We start from the raw sequence: 10,828 nt of genomic DNA on the forward strand, positions 1-10,828 counted from the left end.
AAGACATGCCCTGTGCTGCTGGCGCGAGACTGGCAGCCTCCTTCAAAGTGTTAATACTCTCAGCACCCCAATAGCTAAACACTTCCAATGCAAAAGGTCGGAACAAGTGTCCTAGGTCTATTGCTGCAGACAGATACTTGCTATTCTTTGATCGCTCTTTGAAGATGCAGCATACCCTGATATCGTTTTGCTCGATCCGATGTTATGCAGTGCCCAGGGATGAGTAACTGTCATGTCCAACAGTAACTTTTTGCCTTGATTATAATCATATAGACAGTGACATCTGGACGCTTCTTTCCTAGGATTTGGTTTTGTAGCTCCTTCTTACACCAAGAGCTTGTTCTACGTTTTTGTCATTTGTACAGCTGCTAGTGGGTCTTTTGTTCTACAAGTACCACTGTACAACAAAAGACTTGTGCAGCTTAGCGTGCGCTCTCAAGAAGGAATCTAACACGCGTGACTTTGTTAGTCGGATCCGCGAGGCAGTGTCAAGTGATCTGTAGAAACATGAACACAGCGCTTAGCAATTGAAACAGCGTGAATCAAAGGGTGTTTAGATAGGTGTGTGACGCTAATGCCTAGCAATTTTTTTGTAAATTGGTGGAACCGTTGCATCTATTTTACCGAATTTGTAAATTTCGGCGTCTGAGAAGATGCGGCGCGGGCGAAAACGTTTTGTCTAAATTAGTTAGCGGGGCAACAGGGAGATTGACCGAATCTGTTGCTACACTGGCGCTGTTTAGTGTCACACGGGAACTGGACAGGATAGAGGAAGGGGGTCTGATACAAGGCTAATATACCCAGAGTTCATGCACAAGCGGAGTAAGTAGTTGGTTTGTTTTTGTATCTGTCTGCCTGTCTTCTGTCACCACAAAATCACGAAATCGGCAGATCTTAGAATGTAGATCGGGGTCATTTTCTGTTGAGAAAGGCAAAATGGAAATGACTGGAGTATGACTTCCGCTTGTAATGTGCTGGTTCTATTGCACTGCGCCCTTGCACTGCTACAATGATAACGCGTGCAGGGTATGCGTGTGCTGTCTAGAGAAGTCTCGTTTCTAGCAGCACGTCTGCACTTCATATCACGTGATTTCGTAAGACAAATTCTAAAGAGAGTGAAGTGCTAAATCTATTGCGAGAGCGAGAGTAAGCGCGGGAGCACCTGGGGATATAACTCATGCAGGGTATAAGCATGAATAAGAGGTATGATCGCCTTCGTAGTTAAATATCTGTGGCAACTGTTTGCTATGGATAGGTAGGATATTTGAGTAGTGGCTCTCCATGATTGCCCTTTCCTAACACAAGTTAGACAACCGGAAACGATAATTTTCATTTGAGTAATATTTTCTGGTCATTAAACACATGGAATAAATCTTTCAAAGAGACACCTTACAAATTAACAAGAGATGTGTCTAACTTGGTAGTGTTTGAAATATATCTCAAATTACAATATATCATATCATTACCAATAAACCAGAAAATAATCTAACAACTTAGCTAATTATTACTAATGGAGCACAAAATAATCTCACAGCTTGAGTACATGCTAACACTACGATCACATCAAACACCATGAAAACATGTTCACAACTCTAAAACTTTTAGATGCCAACGTGTCATGTCTCTTATTTGTCATTAGTTTCTTAAGATTTTTACAACTTCAAGAAACTACTTGTCTTGTTTCTCCTGAATCTGCAGCTGATGCTGCAATTGCCTCTCTCGTACTTCATCATATTCCCTTTGCTTAGCCAAGAAATTAAAAACTTCTCATCAATTTTGGACATCAAGTCCGTTATTTTAGTTCTTGCCAGCAATATGGTATCATCTTGAAACTCTTGCAACCCCCTTTTCTAGCTCTCTTACTACTCTTTTTTTTCGGATGACATGGATGATGATGATAATGATGTTGGGAAACGAGATTTCAAATGGTGGGTTTCATCTATCACCACACTGCTTGGAATTGAGTTCAGTATTGGATTCAGTTGGATTCACCTTCTGAGATTCAATGTGGCAGAATGGCTCAATGGCAGGCCTTGCACTATAAGTACTAAGTACTTTATCTAAAATGCTGTATTCCAGACAAGAATCTTCAGAGTTTTCTTCTCCAGTTGGTGAAGTTTCTCTTTGGACTGCTCTCCTGTACGTTGATAACCGTTTTCCACCATCTTAGCTGCCACTTTCTCCCAAACAGGTTGCGTCCATCAGCTAGTAAACGATTTTGAACATTGTCATCCCTCCAGATCTCTAGCAGAAGGCTAATTTCAGCATATGACCAATTTGGAGACCGCTTCTGTTTTTGCCCCTTTGTGCTTGATGGTGTTACCTGGGAAATCACCTCCTGTATGTTCTGTTGTGGCTGGTGACACCGCTGCTGAAGGTTAGCACTCTCACTTTGGAACAGTGGCCTAGACGGTGGATTCACTAACAATTGGCATGGTGGCATATACCAACCCCACTGCTGTTCATTACCGCCATAGAAGGTACCTGCGGCCTCTGTCCACGGACAGTCAGAGCTCCATGCTCTTTCCATGATCAATTTTTGCGCTATTTTTTTCACGCATGCGAGTGGGACATAATTTATGTACAGGTATGTTCTCAAGAGACAAGTGAGAACGCAGGTTTGCGCTAACCACAAACCAATTAAGTATTGTGTTTCATACATCCGGTAGTTAACCTAACCCTAGTGTGAAAACGCTATTATGGCGTTTTCACACTATGGTTAGCGACCTTGGTTAGCAAACTTAATTATAGATAACAACCGTCTTGCAGACCTCCTGAGAGCATGTAGGTGTCATATTCTTGGTTAGTGCTAACCAGACTAGCAAGCACCGTTACCGCAAGGTTAGCAACATTGGCATGCAATTCGTACATGACATTCGATGGATAAACAGACGGTATTCTTGTTACTTCTTCGTCGTCGGCAGTATGCTGCCATAGCCAGGCGGCGTCGACAAATCATTGCGTTACAGCGCAGCGAAAACCAGCTACCGGCGTCGATGCTGGTCTTTCGCATGAAGTTTCTGCAAATACTTGCGCTACTATGTCAGCTCCTGCTTAGAAAAACCAAACATGCACGCCGAGGACGAACAGAGTGGATGAAGCTCCGCAGCTGCAGGTGGTGGGGTCAAGCGCGTCTGGTTTGGAATGACGGGGAGTGGAAGAAAAACTTCAGAATGACAAAAACGACGTTCTTGCGTTTGCGTGCCGATCTCCGTACAGTCATCACAAAGGACGACACAAAGTCTAGAAAGGCACTCTCTGTGGAAAAAAGAGTTGCCATTGCACTGTGGAGGCTGTCTGGCAACAACGAATACCAAACCATTGCACATCTGTTTGGTGTTGGCATATCAACTGCATGCTCAATCACAAACGACGTTTGCGGAGCGGTAGTTCCTCTACTAGGCCCAGGTACATACAAATACCAACAGGTCGTAGGCTAAGATATGTGGTAAAAGGCTTCAGAGATATTTTCGGATTGCCTAGAATTGGAGGGGCAGTAGATGGAACTCATATTCCCATAGTAGCACCATCTGTCCATCCACAAGATTATTACAACAGGAAGAGTTTCATTCTGTTGTTCTCCAGGGCACTGTAGACTGTGACCTCTTGTTCACCAACATTTTAGTTCGATGGCCTGGTCGCGTACATGACGCCAGGACATTTACTAACAGCTGGTTGTACAGGCAAGGGCAGACACAAAAATCACCTTTTTCTAGCAGTGGAACAATAAACATACACGGCAATCAGATTTCAATTTTGGTTCTTGCAGATGCTGCATACCCATTACCATCATGGCTAATGAAGCCTTTTCCACACAGCGGCAATCTGACAAGACAGAAAGCAGCATTCAATGCCAAGTTGTCCAGGGGAAGAATCTTAGTAGAGCAAGCATTTGGACTGCTTAAAGGTCGATGGAGGATCCTCGTCAGACAACAAGGAACTCACTTGAACAACCTTTGCTTCGTAGTAACTGCATGTTGTATTCTGCACAATTATTGTATTGCCCATTGTGATCATGCAGATGACAATTGGCTAGTACATGATGGTAATGATGGTGGCCGACATCCAGCAGTCGCAGCAGCTCTACCAGCAGTTGCAGGAGGTGCAGGAGTTGCAGTCAGAAGAGCTCTAGTCAGGCTGTGTTGAGTTATGAACCTTACGTTAGGTTATGGTTAGGGTTATGGGTTAGGGTTACGAGTTGAGTTATGAAATAAATTCTTCAAAGACACACCTTACAAATTGACAAGAGATGTGTATAATTTGGTAATGTTTGAATTATATCTCAAATTACAATAAATCATATCATTACTAATAAATCAGAAAATAATCTAACAACTTAGCAAACTATTACTAATGAAGCACAAATAATCTCACAACTTGAGTACATGCTAACATTACAATAACATCAAACACCTTGAGAACATGTTAGCAACACTAAAACTTTTAGATGCCAACGTGTTATGTCTCTTATTTGTCAGTAGATTTCAAGATTTTACGACTTCAAGAAACAACTTGTCTTGTTTCTCCTGAATCGGCAGCTCATGCTGCAATTGCCTCTCTCGTACTTCCTCATCGTATTCCCTTTGCTTAGCCAAGAAATTTAAAACATTGTCATCCATTTTGGACATCATATCCGTTATTTTAGTTGTTGCCAACAATATGGTATTATCTTGACAACTTTTACCTTCTTTTCTAGCTCTCTTACTAGTCTTTTCTTTTTCGGATGACAGGGATGATGATGATGATGATGATGATGATGATGATGATGAAGTTGGGGAATGAGAGTGTTGAGTTTCATCTATCACCACACTTCTGGAGTTGAATTCAGTTGGATTCACCTCCTGAGCTTCAACGGGGCAGAATGGCTCAATGGCAGGCCTTGCACCAAGTACTTCATGCTGTATCCTTGACAAGAATCTTCAGAGTTGTCTTCTCCAGTTTTTCGGTGTTTGTCTTTTACAGCCTTGTAGCAATTCTCCAGTTGGTGAAGTTTCTCTTTGCACTGCTCTTCTGTACGCTGATAACCGTTTTCTACCATCATAGATGCCACTTTCTCCCAAACAGGTTTCTTGCGTCCATCACTTAGTAAACGACTCTAAACATTGTCATCCCTCCAGATCTCTAGCAGAAGATTAACTTCAGTATCTGACCAATTTGAAGACCGCTTCTGTTTTTGCCCGTTTGTGCTTGATGGTGTTGCCTGAAAAACGACCTTCTCTATGTTCTGTTGTGACTGATGACTCGATGGTGCTACTTGGGAAATCACCTTCTGTATGTTCTGTTGTGGCTGGTGACCTGGCTGCTAAAGGTCAGCACTCTCATTTTGGAACTGTGGCCTAGACGGTGGATTCACTAGCAATTGGCTTGGTGGCATATACCAACCCCACTGCTGTTCGTTACCGCCATAGAAGGTACCTGTAGCCGGACAGCCAGAGATCCATGCTCTGCGCTGTTTTTTTTCACGCATGCGAATGGGACATAATTTATGTACAGGTATGTTCTCAAGAGACAAGTGAGACCGCAGGTTAGCTAACCCCAAACCAATTAAGTATTATGTTTCATACATCTTGTAGTTAACCTAACCCTAGTGTGAAAACAGCATTAATCCTGTCTGTACCTCAGCGGTTTCTGTTTGTTTAGCCTGACAGGGTATCTCCTCTCGGATGTTTGTAATTTCCGATGTCGGTTGATTGACTCCTTCCGCTGTTGTTCCAGTTGACAAATGTTAACTCTGATCTTTCTTCTTACTCTCACTGAGTTGATGCTCTGGTAGAGATGCTGATACGTAAACTGGTTCTGCTGTAAAGTCTGTAATATATCCTTTATCTCTCCTTCTCAAACGATCTACGTCTACGTAACGATCAATTCCATGCACATTGACCAAACAATTGGTGGGTCCGAAGTGTTCTTTGATAACTCCCCAAAGCCATTTACCTCGGTTATCTTGTCTCGTGTTAAGAACGCTTACTGTCATTCCTGGTACTAAAAAGTAATTCTATCGTTGTAGCTCTATCGTACTGCTCTTGTTGTATTCTCGCCACAGTGTTCTCTTTTTCCGGTCTCAACAATGTAAATCTGGTTCTAAGATGGCGCTTCACTAGTAATTCAGCTGGTGTCTTGCCAGTAGTGCTATGGGGTGTCATTCGATATTGGAGTAAGAACCTTGATTCTTGATTGTTGACCGACCTGCCATTAAGGCGATTCTTCAGGCTCTTCTTAAACTCTTGTACAAGCCTCTCGGGTTGGACACTCTAAGCTGAATGGTGAGGCGGATTTCTTTGGTGTGTAATTCCATTTCTCTGCATAAATTCTGGAAATTCACTTGCAGTGAATTGCGGTCAGTTGTCTGTCACTAGGCGATGAGGCAATCCATGACATCCAAAACTCCTTATTGTATCCAACGCCTGTGTCGTTGTTACGTGGCTGCCAAGTTCGTGAACCTCTGGGCATTTGCTAAAAGCATCAACCATCACCAAGTAATGTTTTTCACCATACTCACAAAAATCTGCATGTACGCGTTCTCCAGGCTGCCCCGCGTACATCCATGGGTGAGCTAGCTCCACTGTCGCTGGTTTGGCCTGCAATCGCTGACAAGGCTCACAGATCTTCATCGTTTCTTATATGCCTCTATCTATACTCGGCCACCATACAAAACTCCTAGCTATCGACTTCATCTTCGCCATTCCATGGTGATCTTCATGAAGTTCACTCAATATCCTTGGTCTATGTTTGTGCGGAATGACCACTCTGCTTGCCCACAGCAGGCATTCATTTTCAATAGAAAATTCATATTACCGTCTTCCATGTAGAAGTGGATCTTTATGTGCCTCCATTATAATCTCATTCGTTTTTGGAGGCAACATTTCGCAGTAATCAATGAAAAATGTGGTCTCATTTGGATCATTGACTTTCACTGGTAAGGGCAGTCAAGATAAGACATCTGCTTCAGTATTCAGATTACATGGACAGTATTGTAGCGTATACTGGCAAGCACTGAGTGCAAGAGCTCATCTTTGTGAGGGTGCGGCTGCTAATGTAGGAACACCTGCACGTGGTTCTAAAATCCTCAATAGAGGTCGGTGATCTGTAATAAGCGGGAAACGTCTTTTTGCCAGGTACTTGTGAAATTGCCGTATGCCATATATGAATGTGAGTGCCTCTTTTCTAACTGAGCATAATGGCACTCTGCAGAAGAAAGAGTTTGGGATGCAAATGCTAATGGCTGTAGTGTACCGTCTGGCATGATGTGCGACAAACATACTCCAACTCCGTAGTGCAAAGCATCACATGAGAGAGTCACTGGCTTCTCTAGGTTATAGTGAGTTAAGAATCCTGAACTTAGAAGTGCTGCTTGGCCTTAATAAATGCTTCCTTGTGCCCTTGAGTCCATTTCCACGGTCTATTCTTCTGTAGTAATGCATATAACGGTCTCAGAGCTGCGCTCAGATTGGGAAGAAACTTCCTAGGTTCTGTCGCCTCTATGACCGCAGACACCATTTTCTCAGAGGCGTGAATTCCCTTGTTACTAATAACATGACCGAGATATTCTACTTCAGTATTATTGAACTCGCACTTCTCAAGTTTCAACTTTAGGCCTGCCTTTTCCAGTCTTTGTAACATAATTGTCAATCTCTTATTTTGCTCTGCCCGTGTCCTTCCCACGACTAGCACATTGTCCATATAGACTCTTGACTCCTGACAAAATCCTGTAAATCTGCTGCCGCCACATGCTTGGTGCAGTCGAGATTTCTAATGGAATTTTTAGTAAATGTGAAAAGTCCCTTGCTCGTATTGGTAGTATGATATGTTCTTGCCTATCAGTCTTGACCTACATCTGCATATATGCCTGCTTCATGTCGAGCTTAGAAAATTTTGTTACACCGGCTAGTGCCACAAAGAGATCCTGCTCATAGGGTAGCTGTTATTCTCTAGATATGGCTTGATGGTAACCTTATAGTCGCCGCAGATTCGTATTTCGTTGTCACGTTTCCTTACGACTACGATTGGAGCCGCCCATTCGCTCTGTTTGACTGGTCTAATTTTTCCTTCACTGGTCATTCGGTCTAATTCCATGTCCACCTAGCTATATATATATATATATATATATATATATATATATATATATATATATATATATATATATGCCAACTGGCTCCTAGGCTAAGTGTCAATTACATTCTAACCACGCCTACTAACATCAACAACATTATACTACATATAACTATAGAACAGTCTCTTTGCATCCCCCTTCTTTATAATTGAAACAAAACTCTATCAGATTAGAACCATTAGGCTGTACCATAACAATGTTACGACGTTAAGACATGTTGTAGTCTCTGTATTTCAAGGTAGCTTGACTGTTCTACCGCGTGTGGTTTTCTTGATGTCTGGGGCGGTGTGGACAGTCCTTGGCGGCGGTCTTTGGATCGGTACTGTCGTCTGTTTTGGTTGTGTGTCATCACATCTGCCTGATACAACGTCATCGCGTTATTTGGTTCGTCATCTGCTGAGTTATCACTCACTAGTGGGCTTGGTCTACAATCTTCTTTGGTGGTTCTGAGTTGACGACGGTTCCGTCGGTATTGTCTACCTCCTGATTTGACTATGTACGACCGGTGTCCTACTTGTCTTTTTCACACTTGCCAGCGACCATGTTGTTTCACCAGGTGTTTTCATTCTCACATTTTGGTCTGGTGTAAGCGGTGGGAGATTCTTTGAGACTTTGTCGTAGTTCCGCTCTTGGCGTTGTTTGGCTCTGTGTAGTTTGTCTGAGACGTCTGTCCCTTTCAGTGCTGTAGGTTGCAAAAGTTTTGGTGACATAGGTATCTGTATTCTCGCTCGTCTCCCAAACAATCGTTGCACTGGGGATGAGCTAATGCTTTCGGACGGTGAGCTTCGGAAATCGAGGAGTGGCATATATAAATAGATATCTTGGTTGGTCTCCTTTGCTTTCTTTAGAATGTTTTTGCAGGTCTTGACGGTATTCTCCACTTCGCCATCAGCTTTTGGGTATCTGGGAGATGTCGTAATGTGATGAAACTGCCATTGTCTAGCAAAGAGTTCGAATTCACCGTAGGCAAATTGCGGTCTACGTCTGTGACAACGATCTCTGGAATACAGTGCCTCGCAAACTGTTCTTTGACTTTGTGGATAACTGTGTTGGACAAGGTATCATTGAGTTCGTCGATTATAAGGAATTTTGTGTGACTGTAGAGGCTCACGGCATTGCTCCAGACAATAAATACGCAGCGCAAATGAAGCACTTATGGACAAACTCCTTCAGTTCTGCATTCATCCCAGGCCAAGAGAGCGACTCTCTTGCACGTCTGAGGCAGCCTTCCACTCCCAGGTGTGTATTGTGTAACTTTTTGACCATACTGCCTCTTAGGGATATCGGTATATCTATACGGTCTCCCTAAAAACTAAGTCATTCTGTACTGATATTTCATGGTGACACTGAAGGAATGGTCCTGCTGCGACATGTAGGTCTTTTGCCCGTGATGGCCATCCTGTACGGATCAGGTTACTGATGTATTGCAGCACTTGATCTTCTTTTGTGGCTCGTCTGATTTCTTCCAATAATGGATTGGCGATGGGGACGTCTTCTATCAGATTTACTTCTTCAAATTGCCAGCAGTGTTCACTTTGCCAGTCTTTGGCTGTGACTGTACCTTCCAAGTACGCGCGGGAAAGAGCATCCGCCTGGTACATTTTTGACTGTTCTTGTACTTGACTTGGATATCATACTGCTGAAGACGCATCAACATTCATTGTAATCGCTTTGGCACATCCGCCATGGGCTTCTTGGTAATGTCTTCGAGTGGCTTGTGATCAGACTCTACCGTTGTGTGTTTCGTGTAGATGAACTGATCAAATCTCTCACATCCACAAACGATTGCAAAGGGTTACTTCTCAATTTGTGCGTAATTTCTCTCACTTGTTGTTAACGCTCTTGATGCGAAACATACTGGCTTACCTTCCTGGAGCAAGGTGGCTCCTAAACCAGTTGAGGAAGCATCACATTGGATTGTGGTTTCCTTGTTGACATCGTAGTACGCTAAAACCGGCGTCGTTGTAGTCTGTCTTTTCACTTCCTCTCAAGCCTTTGCGTGTTCCTCTTGCCAATGCGATTCGACTCCTTTGTGTTCAAGCTGACTAAGAATTTTACACACTTCGGATAGCCGTGGCAGAAATTTGAGAGCTATCTTACCATTCCTAATTCTCGTTTCATTAAAGTGATATCCACGGGTGTTGGCATGTGCACAATCGCTTCTATTTTGGATGGGTCTGGCTGCAGTTATGGGCAGTTAGCTTGCGTCTCATGTATGGAATCTCAGTCAGCCTGAGCTTGACTTTATCTGGGCTTAGCTTCAATTTCCTTGTCTTGCATCTGTCAAGAAATGCTGACAGATTGTGATCATGATTCTTAGTTGCCTCCAACATTGTGTCTCCAAATCCGATAATGAGAAAGTCGTCTGCAATGACTTCCACCCCGTTCAGGCCCTCCATAATCTCATGTATGTTCTGCTGCCATATCTCGATGCTGATGGTATGCCAAAAGGCACCCGCAGCCATCTGTACCTGTCAAAAGCTGTTTGGAACGTGGTCAAGTAGCTTGACTTCTTATCCAGCGTTATCTGCCAAAATCCACTCTTGGCATCTAGTAGCGTAAACGCTTTGGCCTTGGTAAGCCGTGTGGCTACCTCCTTAATGGTGGGCATAGGATAGTGCAATCTCTTCATTGCCTGGTTGAGCTCTTTGGGGACCAAGCAGATCCGTACTTGACCGTTTTTTTCTTACCGAGACCATTGATGATACCCATTCTGTG

The sequence above is a fragment of the Corticium candelabrum genome, chromosome 8, assembly GCF_963422355.1.
Source record: "Corticium candelabrum chromosome 8, ooCorCand1.1, whole genome shotgun sequence".
NCBI classification, from domain to species: Eukaryota; Metazoa; Porifera; class Homoscleromorpha; order Homosclerophorida; family Plakinidae; genus Corticium; species Corticium candelabrum.